At 39.3% G+C, this 15,345-nt stretch overlaps 1 long non-coding RNA gene across 1 annotated transcript in view; it reads right to left on the bottom strand.

Annotated features, from left to right (window-relative positions):
* LOC147581062 (uncharacterized) overlaps positions 1-15,345 on the bottom strand; it is a 67,141-nt gene that overhangs the window by 47,894 nt on the left and 3,902 nt on the right. The window lies entirely within an intron of this gene.

Genomic DNA, 15,345 nt, shown 5'->3' with positions numbered 1-15,345 from the left:
TGGCTAAAATCAACAAGAAACAACAGGTGTTGGTGAGGATGTGGAGAAAAAGGAACCCTTGTGCACTGTTGGTGGGAATGAAGACTGGTACAACCACTGTGGAAAACAGTATGGAGATTCCTCCAAAAGGTAAAAATAGAACTACCTTATGATCCAGCAATTGCACTACTGGGTATTTACCCAAAGAATACAAGAACACTAATTCAAAGGAATACACGCACCCCTGTGTTTATAGCAGTATTATTTACAATAGCCCAGATATGGAAGCAGCCAAAGTGTCCATCAATTTAAGAATGGATACAGAAGATGTGGTATAAAAATATAATGGACTATTATTCAGCCATAAAAAAGAATGAATTTTATTTAAGGAAATGTTTCATTTTATAGGATCAAATTTATTGTATTAAATTTTATTTATTCTATTGCTTTTAAATTCACTGAAATTCTATTGCTTTCAGTTTAGTAAGTTATTTTTCTAAAAATCAGAGAAATATTCAATGCTTTTTACTGCTTATTTTTCTGCTTATAGTGTTGCTTTGAACCTGAAGTTTATTTTGTTTGAGTGTGGCTCTGAATTCTTTTAAATCTTAATTAATGTAATACTAGGTTTATTAAATATCTCAAGACCCACTATTTTGTAAGGTTTCATCATGTATTAAGTTTTATATGTAAAAATATCAGTTTCTGGATTTCTATTGTATCTTATTATTATAAAAAATTATTTGGCAGTATTTAGTGTTTTAATAATGTTGTGATCAAATCTTTGGCACTCTCTGGTCCTGTCCACCTACACCAATCATTTTTTAAATATACACACACAGGGACACATGGGTGGCTCAGTCAGTTAAGTATCAGACTCTTGATTTTGGCTCATATCATGATCTTGGGGTTTGTGAATTCAAGTCCTGCACTGGGCTCCACACTGTCAGTGCAATGCCTGCTTTAGACTCTCTCTCTCTCTCTCTGCCTTTCCCCTGGTATCTCTCTTTCTCTCTCTCTCTCTCTCTCTCAATAAATAAATAAATAAATAAATACACACATACGTACACCTGCACAAAAAGTGCTTCATATATTTTTAACAGCTTTACTGAGATATAGTTCACGTACTATACAATTCACCTACATAAAGTGTACAAATTCAATGATTTTTTAGCATATTCACAAATATGTGCAAACATCATTAGTCAATTTTAGAACATTTTAATCACCCCAAAAAGAAACCCCATACTCTTTAGCTGTCATCCCCCTACTCACTTACCACCACTCCTCAACCTCTCCAATCCTAGGTAACTACTGATCCGATTTCTGTCACTATATATATTCCCTTTATGAACTTTTCGTATGAACAGAAGCATGTAATATGTGGTCTTTTGTGACTGGGTTTCTTTTCTTTTTTTTCCAGCTTCATTGAGATATAATTGACATATAACATTGTATAAGTTCAAGGTGTACAACATGATGATTTATGTAAATACTGTGAAATGATTTCCACAATAAGGTTAGTTACATCCATCACCTCCTATGGTTACATTTGTGTGTGTGTGGCAGGGGTGTGAACATATTCTCCATGCAACTTTCAAGTATAAAAAATTGTTATGTATAGTCACAATTCTATACATTAAATCTCCAGTATGTATTCATCCTATACCTGAAGTTTGTGCCCTTTGACCAACATTTCCCCACTTCTCCCACCCCGTGAGCCTCTAGAAACCACCAATCAATTCTTTGTTCCTTTTTTAAGCTTTTTTAGATTCCATATACAAGTGAGATTACTAAGTACTTTTCTTTCTGGGTCTAACTTATGTCACTTAGCATAATGCCCTCCAGTTACATTCATGTTGTCGAAATTAGCAGGATTTTCTTCTTTTATGGCTGAATAATATTTGATTATATATATGGAATGCTATTGGAATCTTTATAGGGATTGCATTGAACCTATCATGGCTTTGGGTAGTACAGACATTTTAACAATATTAATTCTTCTAATCCATGAAAATGGGATATATTTCCATTTACTGATGCCTTCTTCACTTTCTTTTATCAATGCCTTATAGATTTCAACATGCAGAAAATTCTTTGGTTAAATTCACTTATTTTTTTCACCTCCTTGGTTAAATTCCTAAGCATTTTATTGTTCTTGATGTTATTGTAAATGGAATTATTTTCTTTATTTCTCTTTCAGATAGCTCATTGTGAGTGCACAGAAACAGATTTTTGTGTGATTTTCTTTCATTTAGCATAATGTTTTCAAGTTTAATCTATGTTATGGCATATATCAGTATTTCATTCCTTTTTATGGCCAAAATAGCATTCCATGGTGTAGATCTACCCTTTTTACTGATTCATCAGTTGATGTATATTTGGGTCATTTCCATCTTTTGGCTATTAAAAAATAATGCTTCTATAAATATTCCTATACAAGTTTCTGGGTGAACTATGGTTTTCATTTCTCTTTGGTACATATCTAACAGTGGATTTGCTGGGACATACGTTAACCTGTGTGTAATCACTTAAGGAACTGCCAGATTGTTTTCCAAAGTGGCTATGTACTTTTTTACATTCTCACCAGCAGTGTATGAGAGTTCCAATTTTTTCTCACTATCCCTTGTTATTTTCTGACATTTTGATTCTAGCCATCCTAGTCTAGTATGTGTGAAATGGTATCTCATTGTGCTTTTGATTTACATTTCCCTGATGGTTGATGATATCAAGCATCTTTTCTTGTGCTTATTGGCCATTTATATACCTTATTTGGAAAAATGTCTATTCAGATTCTTTGCCCAGTTTTTTTTTATTACTGGGTTGTTAGAGTTCTTTATCTACTCTTGATATAAGACCTTGAGATATATGACTTGCAAAGTGTGTGTAGCATTTGGCATGTTTTGATAACTATCTACATGATTACCATCTACTTTTAGACACATTTTCTGTATTCAAGTTAACTTCAAGCATGCTTTGTAATTAAATACTTCAAATTAAGTGCACTGGATACATATTTAGTATTACGCTTTCTCTTATTAACATTTCTATTAGATGCATGCATACTATACACACCAACACATGGGCGTCTTACATTGTATTGGCAGTGGGTGGGAGGGGATAGCCTTGGAGCTAGATGGTCTGGGTTCTAATACTGGTTCCACTACTTACTAGTTGTGCTACTTAGGATGTTACTTCACCTCACTAAGTCTTAATTTCCCTTATCTGTAAAGTAGGGCTAAGCGTAATATCCACCTACTATATGGTGAAGTGATAGTGATTAAATTAGGTTAATGTAGTAAGAATGACTTAACCATAATTTCAGACAAAATTAGTAATAGCTATTGTGTTTATTATTGTTATTATCATCATGTTTCTTTGTTCCAAGTAATGTAAACATTTATATACATTATTTAATCTTCAGGAGAATTATATGGAGTTGATATATTATAGATATTTTCCTTCTCTTAATATGCAGACACAATTTTAAAATATCATTGTTATATAATTATAACAGGCACAATCAATAACTACTGTCTACCTAAATATAATTACTGGATTAGAATATTTGTGAGACATATTTAAATTTTATTTCTCAAAAACCTGGTTTGTTTACCTAGTCTTGTGGATTCATTACTTAATCACAGCATGACTTAAATGAATACTCCATTTTTTAAATAAATAATATTGACAGTGTTTGTTCTGGCTTCCTATTAAATTCTTCGGCAAACATTCACATTTTTTTTTTATTTGATTGGATTTTCATAGTCTTTCCTCAAACTCATTTTAGTGATTTACATTCACTCGTCACATTAGTGAAATAAATGTTAAGTGATTAACTTAAATGTTTATTTTAAAAAGTGACCAGATGAAAATATTTCAGGAGACAGAAATTTTGGCAGACCACATATTCAGAGAGAAAGAAGGAAAAAGTTTTGAGGTATGTAGTATTAAATTCCACTGTCCCTGAAAACAGTCACCAAACCTTTTATGTTTGCTCAATTTATAATTTATTGATAGCAATGGAGTACCAATTATAAAAACATATTTTGGAGGGCTGCTGGAAATTTGCATAGGCAATTTTTATTATCACCAGAAACATTAATTTATGTATAGGCTATTTTGCTTTTGAATAAATAATGTCTATGCTCTGATTCAACAATTGTTTACTTGAGCACCAAACAGTGAGATGAATGCTATCATATCACTACCATATTATTTCATTTATTCCCAAGAACAATGCACAGAGGTTGGTTTTATTATTACTTTTATTTTATACAGAACAGAAAACAGAAGTTTGTCATGTCTTGAGAAAAATTCTTCAGCTTCAAATATTTAAGAAGAATCTATTCTGTTGCTTCTCCACCAGGAGGTGACGAAGTCTTAATTGGTGAGTACAGTGTACCCCCTTCCCCTCTTTTTTTTATCTTTCTGGAAACTTTGAGTTTAGGAAAGTATTTCTCTTTCATCTTCAAATAATCCAGTTGTTTTCTCTCTGTGACTTTCTATAGCTGTGGTTCTCCAAGTATGGTCCTGGACTGGCAGCAGTAGTATTACCTGTGAACTTGCTAAAAATGCAAATATCCCCAAACTACTGAATCAGAAATGAGGGCGGATGTATGTGACCCAGAACTCTGTGTATAACAAGCCCTCCAGATGCTTCTGATGAACACCGAAGTGTAAGAGTCATCACTCAAGAGAAGCTGATTTACAGAGATAGCTCTATTGAAGTTGATCTAAACGATCATTGTCACTTTTAATTCCAAATCTATTGACTTTAGTCCTCATGAAACTTACCTCCTTGGTATCATTTAGTAGAACTCACCACCATCTCAGTCTTAAAATGGTCCTATTTGTTTTCAAGGACACATTTTTATCTGATCACCCCTTCTGAGATGTCCTCACTAGCTCTCCTCTTTGTTCCTTAATAAGATTTCCTAAGGTTCCTAAATTCTCTTTTCACCTCTGTTCATGCTTTTGATGGTTCATTTCATCAACTTCCACAGCTTCAAGCATCACACAGATGCTGCTGACTTCCACATCCCTATCTCCTCCTTAGATCTTCTTATTAGTTGAATTATTTCATCGTTAATTCAACATATATTTGTTACTGTGCAGCAGGCACATTTGTTGAGGTCAGCAGAGGAGAAAACATTAAAATGTAATGTTCTTTAGGCATTATCCTAACATACCCTGTTGTACTAAAACCAACCTTCTGCATAAAATTTATTTTCCTTTTGAGTCTGATATCAGTATCATAACCCACATTGAAACTGACTCCTCCCTTTCCTTCATCCCACATATACAACCAACCCCCCAAATCTTCTTGCTTCTTTACAAACGTATCTCACAAGCATCTCTCTCCCTCATGGCCAACGTTTTGAGTCCTGTTCTCATCCATACTGTAGTAGATCACAGTATATACTCTACTGCAGTAGATTCCTATCATCTTTTCCCCATTCAATATATCTTTCACTATGTTGTCTGACTTATTTCCCTAAGCTCAGAGATTGTGTCATATCTATGTCCTGCTTAGAATCACACAGATAAAACAAACAACACACTTCAATGCTCCCAACTTCCCACAAAGACCAAAATCTTAAATAAAACATTTAAAGTCCCTCTAAATGTGGCTTCAACTTTCCTGTCCAGCCACATGTCCCAGCCTCCCTGTGCTACTGCACTACTGCCATAACTCTCCTGAACTGTGTCCCTACAAGTGACTTGATCAGCACTTCTTTCTGTGGTAGTATCCCACATCAGGACCCAGTTCCAGTGATGTCACCTTTTCTGTGAAGCCTCTTCTAACAACCTTACTCCAGAACCAGACAAAATAATAGCTCCCTCTTTCATACTCCTAGAATATTTTGTTGATGTCACTAACACTGTCCCATTGGACTTTTAACAACCTGAGAGCAAGAATTATACTGATTCATCTACGTATGCCTGGCATCTGGCTCAGGGCTTGGCACATTAGTAAGTGTTTAATAAACAGAGGCAGGATTGATCTACCCAGTTTTAATATGTTTGATTTCCATATTGCAGCCATCTAGAGGCAGAAACCTTTTTTAAAAAAGATTGTTCTACTTTCTAGATGCAGACCACTGAAAGTAGAAAGAGGTAGAGCTGACAAGGTAAGCAATCTTAAAACCCAGTCCGCACAAGCAGGTGGTCATGGTCCCCTAGACGTTGGCACATAGAATCATAGCTCTTAGTGGTGATTCTTGTTAATCATAAAAAGATTAAATCATATTTTAAATTCTCTGTTTAAGGATTGGGAAAATAAGGATGTTTTGTTAAAGACATCCTTTACTAAAAATATCAGGATTTTAAAATTGTACTTACATTGCTTAGGATTGCATCTAGCAAATAAGTGAAATACCAAAATAGCACAGTCTTTAAAAATACAGAAATCTTATTTCTTTCCCTCATGCCATTCTGATATTGCAGCCTAGTGTGGCACATTGAGTCCATGGTAAAAGGGATGGAGGTTCTATCTGTCTTGTTGCTCTGCTTTTCAGGGCTTTCACTCTCACGGCAGCTAAACATATCAAAGGTAGAGCCCCAGCAGTTATGTCCACATTCCATTTCTTTCCCTTTTAGCCTTCCCAGAAGGTGTCATACCACTTCTGCTTACATTCTCTTGCCCAGAACTTAGCAAATGACCATTCCCAGTTGCAAGGAGGCTGGGAAATGCAGTTTCTATTCCATATCTAGAGATTGTGGTTCTAATACTAAAGGAGGAGGGAAAATGGAGGCTACAAGACAACCAATATCTTCTTAAACCAGCATTTTAAGCTTCTATTTTCTGAAGCACTCCTTAATGTGCAGTTTAAAAATCTCATCCTCTGGGGCACCTGGGTGGCTCAGTCGGTTGGGCGGCCGACTTCAGCTCAGGTCATGATCTCACCGTCCATGAGTTCGAGCCCCGCATGGGGCTCTGTGCTGACAGCTCAGAGCCTGGAGCCCGCTTCAGATTCTGTTTCCCTCTCTCTCTGCCCCCCTCCCCTCGTTCATGCTCTGTCTCAAAAATAAATAAAAACATTTAAAAAAAAAATCTCATCCTCTGACAGTGACCTATAGAGGAAGCATCACAATATTTGAAAGATGAGTCAACCTCCCACATCTGCATTAGCAAACTGTCAAGTAGAAACCAACTTTGAAAACACCTATTCCAGATGGCCAATAGGCACATGAAAAGATGCTCAACATCACTCCTCATCAGGGAAATACAAATCAAAACCACACTGAGATATCACCTCATGCCAGTGAGAGTGGCTAAAATGAACAAATCAGGAGACTATAGATGCTGGAGAGGATGTGGAGAAATGGGAACCCTCTTGCACTGTTGGTGGGAATGCAAACTGGTGCAGCCACTCTGGAAAACAGTGTGGAGGTTCCTCAAAACATTAAAAATAGATCTACCCTATGACCCAGCAATAGCACTGCTAGAAATTTACCCAAGGGATATAGGAGTGTTGATGCATAGGGGCACTTGTACCCCAATGTTTATAGCAGCACTTTCAACAATAGCCAAATTATGGAAAGAGCCTAACTGTCCATCAACTGATAAATGGATAAAGAAATTGTGGTTTATATATACAATGGAATACTACTTGGCAATGAGAAAGAATGAAATATGGCCCTTTGTAGCAACATGGATGGAACTGGAGAGTATTATGCTAAGTGAAATAAGTCATACAGAGAGAGACAGATACCATATGTTTTCACTCTTATGTGGATCCTGAGAAACTTAACAGAAGACCATGGGAGAGGGGAAGGTAAAAAAAAAAAAAAGAAAGAGAGGAAGTGATCCAAAGCATAAGAGACTCTTAAAAACTGAGAATAAACTGAGGGTTGATGGGAGTGGGAGGGAGGAGAAAGTGGGTGATGGGCATTGAGGAGGGCACCTGTTGGGATGAGCACTGGGTGCTGTACGGAAACCAATTTGACAATAAATTTCACATTTAAAAAAATAATAATTAGATGTAGCAAAATATGCATTTACAGCATTTTAGGGCTTAAAAATAAACCAATAAATGTAGTTTTCAATGGTAAGTTTAATATTACCATTAAATATTTTAGGGGTGCCTGTGTGGCTCAGTTGATTAAGCGTCTGACTTTGGCTTAGGTCATGATCTCGCGGTTCGGGAGTTCGAACTGTCAGTGCAGAGCCTGCTTGGAATCAATCCTCTGTCTCCCTCTCTCTCTGCCCTTCCCCCACTCACATGCACTCTCTCCCCAAAATAAACATTAAAAAAAAAAGAAAAAAGAAAACACCTTTTCCAGTGACAGTCCACAAACTGTTATTAGCTCAGAAAGAGAGAAGATCAAAAATTGAGAACACTTTAAAACACCCAATAATTTGACATTTCAGATACATGCACCATGATCAATATAGTCATCTCACTGAATTCAGTGTAGACTAGTTCAAGTATCATCTAAATTATTCGGTAAGTCACATGTGGCACAAATTGAGTGTATGTCACGGATACCGGGACCATGTGTTGGTCCTAAATGGATTAGAAATTTAAAAATAAAGTCCTTCATAGAGAATTTGAGAAGCACTGGTATACATCAGTTTAAGGGAAACAATGGGGCCAGAATATGGAGTTCCTGGCTTCTGATCCAGCATGAACCACCCTGGTCCTTCACTGCTCTCAGATGCTAGCACTGATGCCATCCAACCCACATTTCTGACCACCTGGGGAGCCCCAGAGCCATTTCTAACCAGAGCTGTAAACCTGGTATGGATGCTTCTGAAACCTGATTGATTTTTCTGTGCCTGGATTCCAGTATTCATGGGACAGGCCCTGTACACTTGGGTTCTGCTGGACATTTCACACTGAGCATTTGCCTCCATTCCCCTCCTATCCTCAACACCATTTTAGATCCTGCTCCAAAGTGCATAAACTACAGAAAACTATGATCCTAACTCTCACCCAGTTTTGAAAACCCTCATTACCTAAAAGCCACCACTGCAGCACTCTTCCTGAACACAAACACACACACACACACACACACACACACACACACACACACACACACGCGCACACACACACACGCACACACACAGTGGCAAAAGCAATGTAGACCCAACCCATTTTCTTTTATTTTTTTAATTTATTTATTTAAAAAAAAAATTTTTTTTTCAACGTTTATTTATTTTTGGGACAGAGAGAGACAGAGCATGAACGGGGGAGGGGCAGAGAGAGAGGGAGACACAGAATCGGAAACAGGCTCCAGGCTCTGAGCCATCAGCCCAGAGCCTGACGCGGGGCTTGAACTCCCGGACCGCGAGATCGTGACCTGGCTGAAGTCGGACGCTTAACCGACTGCGCCACCCAGGCGCCCCCCCATTTTCTTTTAAATCAGTTGTCACTCTCTACTAGTCTGACCAAGTTGTTGAATTCACTGAGTTGCTGCTGAATTTTTGTCAAAGTTTAGTTTTGGTGATTGATCACACCAGTAGTTTTCATAGATGATTTGACAGAGTAGCTCAGTTATCAGTTTTCCATGAGTCACATTTCAGTTGCTGAAGCAATTCTCCAGGACTCAACATGGAGATGTGAATGGATGAGCTTTCCTTAAAACGCACTTTACAGATTTTCTATTTCTGCAGGTGTATGCTCTGCCCGTCTCTACCTCTGCGGGTGAAAAAGGTTCTTTACAAACTCTCCTCTACCTGGTAAAAGATATATGCTTGCTGGGTTCCTGCCATTGGTAATTTGGCAAATTGATTTTCAGAGAACTGGTCTAGTGTCACCACCAAGTGCCACATCCTACTGGAGTTAAACTGTGTTTCCATTCACAGAGTAAATGATTTCAGCAGCTGGAAGCAAACTTTTAGGGAAGAAAAAGATCTTCACCAAAATCACTGTTTTTACATATACTTGTGGTGCCAAATAACATACCAAAAAACATTCACATTCACACCACCTCCACCCAGAAGTGTTTCTTGCACTGCAATAAAGAGTCCCAGCAGTTTGTGTGTGGATGAAGGGTGGGGGGCAGATGAAGGAGAGTAGAGAGTACAGAATTAAGGCCTCTCTTTGCCTCTACCTTGATGTAGCACTTCACCATTTTTTTTTTTTTAATTTTTTTTCAACGTTTATTTATTTTTGGGACAGAGAGAGACAGAGCATGAAGGGGGGAGGGGCAGAGAGAGAGGGAGTCACAGAATCGGAAGCAGGCTACAGGCTCTGAGCCATCAGCCCGGAGCCTGACGCGGGGCTCGAACTCACAGACCGCGAGATCGTGACCTGGCTGAAGTCGGACGCTTAACCGACTGCGCCACCCAGGCGCCCCAGCACTTCACCATTTTAAAGCACTTTCAAATATACTGTTTCATCTGATCCACACAATCAGTTAATGTGTTTGCCAGGATCCACACTGCTCTATTTTTCAGTGGAGGAAAAGGAGGCTTATAAAGGTTAAAGAACTCCCCCCACAGTCACACAGGCAATAAGGGAAGGGCTCTGCACCAGAAATAAAACTCTCAATTCTTACTCCTTCATTTGGTCCTGACTCCTACGTGAACAGTTTTTTATATTTCCACCTAAAAGGATATCAGCCAAATATTTCCTTCAGGTATGATTGGTTCCTTCAGGTATGATTGGTCTGCCTCTGACCATGCTTTTCCTGCTCTATTAATACAGTTAATTTATTTTTTTTATTTTTCACACAGTTCATGTGGCTATAAACTCTTGAAGGTGAAGGCCAGATCTTCTCCATGGTTAGCACTGTTCACAACATATGTCTCTGGCATTCAATGGATCTCCATTTAGTTTCTCTCTTTGGCCAGAGCTTCTTTGGGTACTTTAATGGCCAGTGGATACTAACCAATCAAGCAGTTTCTAAGGTTCTGGCAGGACTTCTAAGACCTACTCACATATAAGTTCAGGAATGAGAATAATATGTCAGGCTATTTTAAACAATAAATGCAACTGTTCTAAGGGCAGACAACACAAAGGGTTTTTTTTTTTTTTCTAGTCTCTTTGAAGACTAGAAATACAGATCGATGTACAATGCCCATCATCTCTCCCAGAAACTGAAGATTTCAAGTTTTCTTCTATTAACGATCCATCTCATCTGGAAAATTTGAGCTGACTAGTGTTGAACCAAATATTCTAAAACGCTATTACAAAAACTGTTCAGTAAGAAGGTAAAATGCAAAAGCGTGTTGGGTAAAGAACTTAACAAGAAGGCTGCAACCACTTTAGAAGTGTAAAACTCCTTCCACAGGGGAGTTGGGACACTAAAACTTCCATCAAAGCACATGAAAATGACATCAGTGGTCTGTTAGCCCCTCATAAATGGACCAGACCTGGGCAAAGACGTTTGAGCAATGTCAGCCCTTGTCAAATCCATAACAAAATTTGACATCTGTTAAATCATTAAAGATACAAATAAAATGTTAACCAAGACCGAGAAGGAAGGCAGAGTGCTGATAGTATGTATTAGGACTAAAAGTAAAAGGCCAGAAAAGATGTGATTAATTCCTGGACTTTGGAATATCACTATAGCTTGTTGGCTAAACCTTCCCAAGTTTCAAGACACTGGAAATGACTCTGGTAATAAAAAGACTATGGAAATCTGGACTAGATGGATTTAGGGCTTTTCACACTGATATGGCTGTTTCTACAATAAGGGGATATCCTTTGGCTCCTCACATCTTCATCTGCCTCCAGATACCTGGTTTCAATTTCACAGAATGTAATTCCCCCTGACCTCAAAGAGAACTTTGTCCTTGAACTAGCTCCACAGAGCAAAACCCAACTACTGGCCTATAGTAATCATCTTAGCTTTTGTACCTGATTAAACAGTGTTTTCTATTTTCCTTGCCCTTTCAGTATGGGTCATACTAGCTTGGAGGTTCCCTTGTCCAGAAAAGAGAAGAGTTTCTCCTCAAAATTTGTGACAGAGAAAAAGCTACTCAGACATCAAATTGTTTTACTTCCATTTTCCTGGGAAAAAGGAAATACCACATTTCCCATATTCTTCTGTAGGTACATGGTGCTTTGGGAATGATTGCTGGCTAACAGAATGTGACCAGAAGTCACACGTGTCATTTCCAGGCTGAGGTAATTAAGAATGGGCATGCTTTCCCCACACATTCTCTCTTCCCTTTCCACATCAAACTTGGAAGTCAAGTTCTGAATGGTATAACTATAAGAAGAGGTCAGCCTAGGTCCCTGAGTCAACAATTGGAGAAAAGATGCCACCTGACCCACATGGGGATCTTAAGTAAATGAGAAGCAAACTAGTATTGGGTTATTCCACTGTTATTCAGAGATTGTCTGAGACTGCACTTAGTATTAATTTCCATGACTAATAAATAACTTCTAGGGGTACCTGGGTGCCTCAGTTGGTTAAGTGGTTAAGTTTCTGACTCTTGGTTTCAACTCAGGTCATGATCTCATGGTTCATGAGTTTGAGTCCCACATAGGGCTCTGTGCTGACAGCATGGAGCCTGCTCAGGATTCTCTATTTCCCTCTCTCTCTCTCTGCCCCTCCCCTTCTCTCTCTCACATGCTAAAGAAAGGGAAAAAAATAACTTCTAGAATGTTGAAATTTTCTAAAATAGGTAAGTCTGAGACTTACATAATAAATGCACCATAAATGGATGGGGATGAATATGCAGCCAGTTGACCTCAAGGAAACCTAACTGGCCCAAAGGAGAACAGACTCCAGCCTTCATATGTGGGTACATGGCAACTTCTTGCACTACAAAGGTGCATAAGAGGAGAGGTACACAGGAAGTACTATTCCACACCCTTGGGATCTGCCAATCGGACCTTTTCAAGGAATAGCCGGAGTGTACTAACTCACTAACAGGGACCTTCACTGCTGTCTGGGGGTGGGGCTGGGAAAGGGAGAATGGAGAATCAGCAGGTGGAAAAGGCAAGTAATCTGGACCACCGCAGCCCAACTCGATACAGGTAAGAAGGCAACATGTCAGCAGGGCTTCCAACATTCAAGTCCCAAGTGTGAGCCCAGGCCTGGCAATGAGAAGCTGGGATGACTATGGAGATCATATCAGTATCTTGAGGGCAGTGAACAACAGCAGCAGAGGCTCCAGAAGCACCAGTCTTCAAAGTGGAAGTGTAAGACTGTCGAGCCAGCTGGGGCAGGTTGAGGCTCTGGGAGGGCCACAGCATGAAGGGCTGCTTGGAGGGGCTTCAGTTTAAGGTGAACACCGAGGACTGAGGAAGGGGCAGGGTTGCAGGCCCAGTGACCTCAGTGGTGGAAGTAGCAAGGAAGTGCCTTTTTGTGAGAATTTACTAGATCCTTCTCCCACCAGGACTGGTCTAGAAAAGAGTTTACTGGTTCTGCCTACAGCCATATTCCAGAATCTATTGAAGACAGGAGAGGAATCCAGATGCACACCCGTTAACAGAGTATGGCTGTCTTCTCACTCTTCCTTTCCACCTCCCTTTCCCTGCAAGAGCTTCAGGGAGTTGGCAAACATGGCCAAGAAAATCATGCCACAGTAACAGGTAGGCCTCGCTGAACTCCCTTCATGAGATGGATGGACCCCATTGCTGGCTGCATACCACATTGTTCAATGCCCACTGTCTACACTCATGAGGAGAAAAAACTTGTTCCTCATGTGCCTCTCTCTTCTGCCATCATAAGGCCTATTCTCCTTCTATCACATTCTGTGCATTTGCTAAAGAAAGGAGCTGGATATTTGTTCTAGATCATTTGGCCTATACCCTGAAACAACAAACACAAGCCTGATTGTGCACCCTGGCTGACATGGATATAAGACAGCAGGACTCGGCACAGAATGAGGCCTAGGTGTGCCAGCCCTCCCAAAGTTTAGCCTTCCCTCTTTTTACACCAAACTAGTGGATGTTATGAATAAAGGGTAAGATTTTATTCACTCAAAAATATTTATTGAGTACAGTGGTACAAAACACTGGAATAGCTCTTTTGGAAACACTGATGCAGACACTGTTCCTGCACTCCTGGGGCTTATGGCATGATAGAGATAAGAAATAGTTTGCAATAATTTTAATGTAAGGAAGGATGTGTTATGTGCCTAAATGATGGAGAAATAAAATGCCATGAGAGCTAATTCAGAGAAAGAGGAGATTACTCTCAGCTGGATTCACTATCATAAAGTATTGGTGCTATGTGGCATCACTGAGTTCACCCCATGTAAAGACTTTAGGTAGAAGCTAAGGATGTTAGATGATTACACAAGATCATGGAGCCAGTGATAGAGACAACGAAGCCTTGAGCCCCTTTCTTCTGAATCCAACTTTTTGCCCACCCTGCTATGCCACGCTGCTTCTTAGCAGCTTAGTCATGGGGCTGCCTGGAACAAATTACCTGCTAATCTATATTCAGCCAATCAATGCATAAGCAGCATGAAGTTCATGACTTTGGGAAGCTTACAATCTAGCAAAACAGGTCAAACACATACATATAAGTTTCCATACTTTTTTAAGATACAACTAACCTCAGCAAATATAGGGACTAGATTGATATATTTAACCCATTATCAACCTGCAAGATTTAGCAGGAGGAGAAGGGTGAGAGGTTAGTGGGTACTGAGCAGGTGAAAGAGAGAAAAAGGAAGAGGGACAGAAAGAGAAAATCTCAGAGGCCATTTGCCCGGAGAGTGCAAGAAAGGTGGTGGGTCCGGGACCGAGAATTGGTCTCCGTAAAACCTAGAACCACTGCTGGGTCCTCGGCAAGTACTCAGTTTAAAAGCTCTACACAGTAAGAGACAGAGTGAGTGGGGGAAAGGGGTCTATCACGTTGTATTTTGTTCCTGCCCCAAATCCCCACTATTTAATAGAATACTGACTTTCTGTAGTGACCTGTAAAACCTTAGTGCTTCCACCCCCATCCAACATAATACTCAGAGATCTATCAGCCTCCTCTTGGAACTCATTCATGCAGTGACCAATATCAAGGTGATCCAAACAGCTGCCATCCACTGGTGACTAGGAGTGGAGCTACTGTATAGAACACACCAGAGGACCTGCAGCCTCTGGACCCAGTCCTACCCTTGCTGGTTCAGCGCAAGGCCTATCTTACCAACACCCTCTTGTGTCTCCAGAGGTTTAACCACTATGGGCAAGAAAGGTGGGTAAGGGAACTCAGAAACCTTGTTCACTTAACTGTACTAAAAGATCTTCACGTCCAAACTTTGGTATTCTCATTTGCTCTGAAACCCAAAAGTACAAGTACTCTTGAATATTACATTGCTGTGGAAAAATAGAAAGGAACCTAACGTTTGTATTATGTTAATGACAATAAAAAACAGCAGTAATAACCTAACATTTATAAAAAAAAAAAAAAGTCTCTTAGTGCCCGGCTCTGGAATACCCTCTCTATAAACCTATGGGA

The sequence above is a fragment of the Puma concolor genome, chromosome B2 (assembly GCF_028749965.1).
Source record: "Puma concolor isolate L17-30 chromosome B2, mPumCon1.1.hap2, whole genome shotgun sequence".
NCBI classification, from domain to species: Eukaryota; Metazoa; Chordata; class Mammalia; order Carnivora; family Felidae; genus Puma; species Puma concolor.
Note: the sequence above shows the minus strand (reverse complement) of the source record. Positions and strands in the feature narration are given on the sequence as shown.